Raw genomic sequence first — 8777 nt, forward strand, 5'->3', positions numbered from 1 at the left:
GCTTAGGCAGAGCTGAAGGTGCACAGCAGTTAAATGGTGCTTGCTGTGCTGGATGAGCAAATGTGTGTGTGTTTGTGGGGTTAAATGTAGGCCGGACCTGTTCAGGGCAAGTCAGTGCAGTAGGCAAGAGCACACATGCTCTACAGTTTTTTTGGGGGGGCTTGGGGTCAGTTCCATCATTTATAGTAGGTAAATGGAAGACAGAATATTTATAATCTCTGGCAATGTCTGCAAGTCTCCCAGCTTTCACAAGAAGCCATTGTAGCTCTGGATCTCTGCAGCTATTGCAGTAAACTGTACCGCATGAGAGCATGGGCTTAGCCTTGTCTTTAATACAGGCTTTCTGTGTAATCTCAAATTCCATAAATAGCGTTTGGTGCCATAGCACTCCTCCAGCAGCTGTTTGCAAAAAGCCGGAACACTTGTACCAAAAAACGAGGTCAGCTGGAGCTAGCAGCTCTCAGCATCTTCGGCAAGCAAGGCTTGGTGTCCCAGGCACTGCTTCCCCCAGAAAAAGAGGACAGTCTTGCAGACATTGTCCAGAATAGCGGCCTGCCTTGGTTCCTTCTCCTCCATCCTTAAAATAGGAGTAAGAAGCAAGGATGGAGTCCTTCGGGTGTGTTTTCAGTGCTTAGATATAGGCTTCTAGTGCCACACAGGCCTACGGTGACCAGATGTCCACGTGCAGGGAACTGACCCCTTCGCCTAAGGTCTATGAGGTGCTAAGACATTCCCATAAAGAACCCCACAGTAGTCGTGTCTAAATAAAGATACATTTTATACAGCCAGCCCAGCTGATTTCTTCTTCACCTGTAGTGTAGACACGTCTCAGGCAGGTTTGCTCTCACTGGCACTTGTAGGAGGAGTGCAGAGAAGCATCTGCTACCTTTTTTTTTTTTTTCCTTTTTTTTTTTTTCACTAATAAAAGCTGGGCCCAAGGGTTTTTATGACCTTTAAATAACTCAGTCTTGCTCCTGCATCCCAGCTGCAGGCAGTCCACCTGGTCAGGGTGTTTGCTTGGGAGGAAAAAGCTGCCTTCTGTAGGAGATCTGAGAGGCTTTTGTTTCCCCATTTCTGTATCAGATCTGCTGCTTGAGAGCACATGCAACACCTCCACAAAATGTAAAAGGGAAAACTACAGCCCCCACAGAATGAATGAGGCTGTAAATCCAGGGAAAATCTTCCTGTGTCATTTACAAGCCTGCACATCAGATACTGGCCTCTTGTGCAGAATTGCTTGGTCCAGACACATTCCTTCCCCTCCTTCCCCCAGCTATAGGCACAGAGAACATTTTCTGTGTTGTTGTTCTGGGAAAGGAGATTGCAAGAAATAGCATTTATGTCCTTAGATGGTCACGCTGCAGAAATTCTGTTTGTTCTTCGCAGGAAAAACTGGTTAACTATAATCTGCTGTCTGGTCATAGGAAGAAACTCCATCATAATGCTCTGGATTTAGTATTCTAGGATCAATTCTGCAAACCTGAAGCCTTTCTCTGATGTGAATTCCCAGGGTTTCTGGTGTATGCTGTCTGGGTAACTCTACTATTTTGGCTTTCCCCATGAGGTTATTGATAAGTATTTTATTGCATAGGGATGCTGTAGTCAGCTTCTGCTGGAAAAGCAAAGTTCAGTATCATTCTTATCTCCAGGTATTCCTGACTTTATCTTCCAGACAAATATTTAATATGTGCATAAATGCCTTCTGTGGTTTTTCAGATAATGCAGGATCTTGAAAAAGTTATTTAAAACAGGGGTGGGAGTGGGGTGATGAAGCTGTAAGTTGTTTTCCAGAGACAGTGGAGCGAGGTCTTTAACAAGTAGGGTGTATATCCCACAGTTCCTTATTTCTACTGAAGTTTCTGATTCTGTACAGAAATCAAATGATGTGACACCTGCTCAAAACTGCCAAAATCCACATTAAGTTAGGAGATCCACATCCTCGTTGGGGCTGAGCCCAGACTCTTGGCCACGTGCCGAGCAGGCACGCTGCAGGCAGTTTCAGCCATGCTTGCCCTCCACCCCTGAGCATCTGCTGTTGACCATTGCTGGAGGCAGGCTTCTGGGCTATGCAGACCTTTGATCTGAAATAGTGTGGCCTTTGTGCTGCTCTTATGCATCTTCCTCTGGGTTCTTTGTAACTGTTGTAGTGTGAGTTAGCTGGTTGTGCTCTGTCACTGATGTCCTGCCCCTCTGAACACTGTAACACAGCCAGCCTGGGGCCAGTGCCAGTCCTGTCCAAACCACCACTGAGGGAGCTGCACCAGGGCAGGATGAGAGCTAAGGCGCCAGGTAGACTAGCGTTGGGTTCTTCATCGCATGGGGGGATTTCCTGCTGCGGAGCTCAAATGTCGACGCCTCTGTGCTGTGTTTGCTATTTGGAGTCAGAGCAGAGCCACGGATCGGGCCCTCAGCCTGGAATATGGAGGCGGAGCTTCGTGTACATGCTAAGTTAACACACACCAAGCAAGCTGTAAGTCAACTGTGATGCAGATGTCAGGGAACTGATTGTATGCATGTGTGAAGGGGCTGGCCATGCCAAATTTAAACACCTACTCTACTCCCTCATGGGAGGCTGATGTTAGCGTTTAACTTAAGGTATATGTCATGAAACAAGACAACTCTCACATTTCTCATAAGAGCGAAGGTGCAAGGGTGACCGTACATATGAGCATTTTGGGCTGTCTCCTTCCTGAAAGTGTGAACAACAGCATAAATGAAGAGCAAGGTGAAACTGAAGTATTTTCTTCTAAATTGCCTTGTTTTTATTTCAGTGTTTTTTACTGAATGACGGAAGTCTTGAGGAAACAATTCGTTCACTCATATAGTTGTGAATATGCTGGTTTTTTTGAGGTCAGTGATTTTGAATTGACTGCAACCCCTACAACTGAGATTACAAGAGCTCATCAAACGTTCATCATTTGCACAACTGTGTTCCAGTCTGGTTGAAATCATAGGTGAACTTCTTGGCATGAAATTCAGACTGGATGAGTTCCTTACCTTTATGTTCTTTGCCCAGTTGAAAATAGCATGCCAAACTGCCTTTGGTGAGCTAACAAAGCCACAAATGCTTAAATATATAAAAACACCTGCACATCAACAACTGTCGGTCCCTGTTTGAGAAATGAGATCAACAAAAACATTTTGTGGACTCACGATATAAGACAATGAAATGACATGGACAGTTATGATTTGGTTGTGTGAGTCAAAGAGGAAATAGAAAGCATCTCCAGAGAGGAATTTTGTAAGGTAGTAATTGAGTATGAGCAGAATTTATACACTCCAGGAGGGAGGAGTGAAAAATAGAGACATTAGGGGAGAAAAAAAAAAAGGTACGGTCTGTGGGACTATAGAAAGGACTCCCAAGGGAAGAAATAGAAGCTGTATCTATAAAAACTTTTAAGAACAAATTGAACACAATGGCAATAAATATTCTAAGAGAAACAACCCTGCACTGTGAGACAAGTTGGTTAGATCGCTTTACTGTACTTGTCTAGGTCTTGTAACCGAGAGACTCTTTGATGTTCTTTGTGGATGGTCGAAGTTTTATAAACACCTGGGGATCCATTAGGATGAAAGATCTGTAGAAGCACCAACTGGTCCCGTTCCCTCTGTGTTCCAGTATGTATGGTGATAATCTCTTGAACCCAGATTCTGAAGTAGTGAGGAAGAATAGCTGCAGCCACAAGACCCACTCAAAAGGGGAGAAATGAGTAGCTGATACTTCTGCTAATATACTGGGAGAGAGTCAGGGTATGAGTTTGTACTTCAGGGACTCATTTCTGACCGACTATTTTCCTCTAAGTGAAGCAAAGTTTTAGGAGATGGCTTTGAAAACCTGGGTTTATACAGTCCGCTATTGGTTATGAGGTCTGGTAAGGCTCCAAGCAAAGCACATATCCAGTGAGCGATCAAACGACAGGATTTGGCACATCACAGCCACACCCCAGTTAGCTCTGGTCCTGTACAACACATGTCCTTGTCCTGTGAGTGACACGTATGTTAAGTGATATTAATGAGTGTTTATTACAAACTAAACATGTTTACCACCTGGCAACTCTAGACGACGAGTGTCAGAACAGTTCCAGCAAGTGAGATGTTTCCACCTCCATAAACAAGCTGCTTGCTGGACCTCACTTCAGTGTGGGAGTAATTCAGCTGCCCGTAGCCCAGAGAACAACTCTGTAAGTGCAGTATGGATTTAGGTACAGTGTCTGCCTCCTCAGCCCTCCCTGTACCTGCTGCCTGAGCACCAGTGCCTAGATGCTGGCACACAGTGTGCCTTCCTTTCCCTTCCCCAGACAAAGCCTCCTACCTTATTTTTTTTCCCCTCGTTTTTATCTTACCTGCTAATCTGGGCTTTTATGTGATATAACTCCATGGTTACTCTTTTCTCAAATGGCTATATTCATAGGTTTAATAGCTGATAATATTTTTAAAACACCACTAAAATAATGGACTTCTTAAATGATAAGAACACATTTAAAAGATTTTTTTCCCGACATTTCCTGAATATTCACTGAAAGAAAGAAAAAATCAAAACCAAAAGCGAAATACAACGAAAGTTCGAGTCTGTCTCCAGATACTGCAAGGCTTTGTACGATGTCTGGTTTTAAAGCAGTGCCTGGTGTCCAGTCGCTAGAGGGCACCAAAATACACCTAAACCGCCGGCCACCGCCTCCCCTCGCCACTGCAGCAGCTTCGGGCGGGTGCCCTGGGGTTGCAGGTGGGTGATGGACCTCGGCTTTCTTGGCCCTGGGGTCGCACTCACGTTAGGACTTCAAATTGGATGCGGAATGTGCCCTTGAAGTGGACTTCCTAAGCCATATCCCTGTTTACTTTGCATCGCAGAGTTGTCTCTGCACGTGTGAACTGCTTTGCGTTGGGATGAAACAAAATCGGAGAAGTTGCTCCAGAAGGGCACGTCCTGCAGTCACTGAGCAGACCTTCAGTCTGGGACCAGACCAGAACTACACTGAAATAAACCCTTGAAATGGGCTGGAGTGACTGCTTTGCTCTCTAGGTCTGTTCTTACTCCACCACACAAGTTGCTAATGTAGACAAAGCCATGAGGCCCCTAGACTTTGCTGAGGGAGAAGGCAGCTGGAAAGTTTGTTTCAGAGCCTGAAAATCCCCATGGTGTATAGATATTTGGGTTATGGCTTTTTGTTCATGCCTATCTTAAATTAAAAACAAGCTTAAAAAGTCCCAAGAGACAGATGACTCGTATTTGTGCAGTCAAGGGAAAGCCTAAACGAAATGAGATGGGTGCCATAGGACCTCTGACCGTTTTGACCTGGCAGTTGGACTTAGATCTTTTCCCTTCAGACACAAGTCTGTTCTGTTGTGATGCTCTGGTCTTCTCTGCATCAGTTTCCCGTGGAGAGAGCATAAAGGCAGCACTGAGCTTGGCCCTGGCCAGGCATCCCAGGTGCCTCTTCTTGCTGGGAACAGCGAACCTCTATCGCTGAGGTCTAGGTTCCTCAAAGTGGCCCGCAAGCTCAATGAACCTGAAAATTCCAAGCGAAACCCAAGCAAAGCCACACAGTTTTAAGCGCTCTTGGAACCAAATCCCCTCCACAGCGTCGGGGAGAGGCAGAGCACGCCAAACTTGGCTCTGCTTTACCCCAAGCTTTCAGGAAACTCCTCACAGTGAGGCCAAGAACTATGTTTGTAACAAAACCTAAAACCAAGCAAAATTTATCACGTTTTGAGTTTCTTCATGAAAGGTTAGACCATCTTGGGATGTGCTCTGCTGGGATGAGAGGAGGGATGAATTCTGCCCTTAAGGGCCAATTTCACATGCACTGGAATCACATGCAAAGCTCCCAGGGAAGCAAGCTTAAACCTTTTAAACTGTTAGAAAAGCAGCTACCACAGTTCTCTGTCACTCTAGTTAACCATCTATAAACAGTTACTCACTTGACCTCTATTTGATCTCTCCCTCTGCCCTCCAAGGAATCTTTTGGGGCCAACACGCATTATGGATCTCTCTGCATACACAAGTATTTGAGGCTATTCTACTGCAATGAGAGCGGACCTCTTGCAATTCTGTTTGAAAATTGGTGATTTGGGGAGATTTTTTTTTTTCCTTCTGCAGGGCAGACAGATCCAACAAATCACTTCTTGTAGTTCATGCTCCTTTGCTGCAAATACTTAATACTAAAAGCTCTGTTCGCATTTGTAAAAGAGGAGGTTGGAACCTTGACAGAACAATAGGGAGGGAAGATGATCTTTATTTTAAGCACTTCAAACAAGAAGGTCAAAGACAGGAGTCAGGGAAGATCTTCAAGCCACTCCAGAGTTGTCCTCTTCTGGCTGCTGCTTGGGTGCTCAGCAACACTGGAAAGCCTTCAAGCTTTCACCTGATTACTAGTGCAGGCAAAAAATATCACCATTTTAGGAAAGTTGCAAAAATAAGGCTTTTTTTATTTAAAAAAAAAAAGAAAAAAAAACCCTTAAGCAACACAAGAATGACAGTAAGCAATAAGATGGAGGTAAATATAAAAATATGTAGTGAGTAATTGAAGAAAGAAGAGCTTTGTGTGGATGCTTTTATTACTATTATTGCTTGAAAGTATGATAATGCAAGTGTTAGATTGAGTTACAAAAGAATATAAACACACAGAAATATCAGAACACTGAAGATCTCCAAACACTCTTAGCTCTGCGCTCTAAGGATGCCATGCAATAGTTAAACAAATTCGATGTTAACATTTTAGCTTCTTTCATTTCTTTTCCATCACAGCGTTGTAGCATGTGGAAATAAGCAGTTTAAGCATTCTTTAAAAAATCATGCCTTGAAAAGAATCTGCATCTAGAGACAAAGATACTAATCTGTGCTAGTTGTTATCGTCGGGGCTCTTGCATGATGTTACAGCAAAGCAGAGATAAGGTTGATTTGGTATCTTAATTGCGCAGTCCCACAGCCTAATACATATAGATTTCTAAATGTAAATTACCTTAACTCTAGATCACTGAATTTCCTAGGATTAACATGCTTGATTTGTAATGTATTTTACCCTCAATTGCTGAGATGCACTGTGGATCTTAACTCCATTTAAACAGATTCTTCATGAAAACTATGGCCATCCAAAAAATGATATGTTTAGTTACAGATAATAAGCCCAGGAAATATTATGGGAGATCACAGTCAAATAGTATTAGTGAGAACAAGATGAAATCAGGGATACTATTTTCCCAACCCAAGGACACTTAGCTTAATCCTTAACTCACAAAAAAAAAAAAAAAATCTTAATAATACTGAGTGGTGTTGTACTGGCTAGAAATGGCTTACTGTAGATATAATCTGTGGGGATTTAAAGCAAGCTCAGACAGTAATGATTTCAGTGCTGAGTTATGCCAGTCTAAAATTCTGAGCAGCAGAAATATTATCATCTTCCTGTTTAAGAAGAAATGTAATTTGATGCAAATAGGCTAAAAATTTATAATATGGTATTATTAGAAAAGGCTCTTAAGCTGTGTTGAAATCACCAGCAGGTCTATTTTTAAGATTTCTGAATTCATCCTTTCTTTGTTAGTGTTCAGATAAGAGATTAAAGTTAGTGGCCGCCAGGAAGTTCTGGCTGCTGTTGGTTTGGGAATGGGGTGGGATTCGGCTCACTGAGGGCTGCAGGCTGCTTGTTCTGAGCATTCAGAAGAGCACTAGTTAAATCTGTGGGAGTTAACATGAAGTTAAAACGAACTTTTTCATGGGATTTAACACTTACAAAGTCACTCAGCTTTCTTTTCAGTGTATAATTTGTTTAGATTTCCCTGAGATCATAATTTTAGATTGGGGGGCAAATGACAAGACCCTTATTGAGTTTTTTTTTTCACTTTTTGCTTTGTTTTGCTTTGTGTTTATTGTTTTCCTGCTGCTTAAATCTTAAACACAGAATCGTTGTGCTATAGGTAACAATTTGTTCTCGGTGGAAAAAGTATCGCAGCTTGCACAAATCGCTCGGTGTTTGGGTGAGCTCAGTTCTTTTATGAAGACTTTTTTCTTTATCCCAGCAGCAGGACTGCATCAGCGAAGCGATGAAGGCAGTGCTGGGTGCGGGTCAGCCGCCCCAGCTTGCCCCGCAGCCCCTTCGGGGGGTCTTTGCACGGGTGGGATTGCTCTGACCCGAAACAAAACCACCCGGGGAAGTTCTGCGTGAGGACTGGACAGGTAAAATCACCCTGTTAAAACAATCCTGAGGCTCGGTTTGGTTTCTGATTGCTGTGCAGTACAGAACATACCCGCGTACGGGTGGGTGAACAAGTGGGGAGGGCGGAAACCAAACCCCCAGCAGAAGGGTCCACGGGGTCCCGGGGTCTCCGTTGTCCTCGGGCGCTTGGTGTGCCACAGCTGGGCAGCACACTGGGGACGGCTCTGGTGAGGTGGCGGAGGAGCTGCTTGAAGCTGACCATGTGTGGAGCTGTAGGGGACCCCCGTATCTGCGTGCTGCAGCTCTTCCAGTCGGCTCTGAAGGGCTGCCCAGGCACCTCCTAGGGTCCCAGCAATTTCCCCTGCAGTACGTGTGCATGTTTGGGGGCGCAGGGGAGAGGGAGACCACTACTCAGGTTTAACTCTGAGCTCACTCTGCATCCATCCAGCCCCTTTGATGAGATCCTGGGGCTGTCTGTTTTCCCTGTGCTGGTAGCAGCAGCAGACACTCTTTTATGGCAGCGTGGATGTCCCCGTGTGCCAGGAGGAGCGCTGGCGGGACAGCAGAGCTCCTGGCAGTGTTTGTGCTTGGATTAAGCCTGCACTTCTCCCGTCCCTGCAGAATGTC

Source organism: Anser cygnoides, chromosome 7, assembly GCF_040182565.1.
Source record: "Anser cygnoides isolate HZ-2024a breed goose chromosome 7, Taihu_goose_T2T_genome, whole genome shotgun sequence".
NCBI lineage: Eukaryota > Metazoa > Chordata > Aves > Anseriformes > Anatidae > Anser > Anser cygnoides.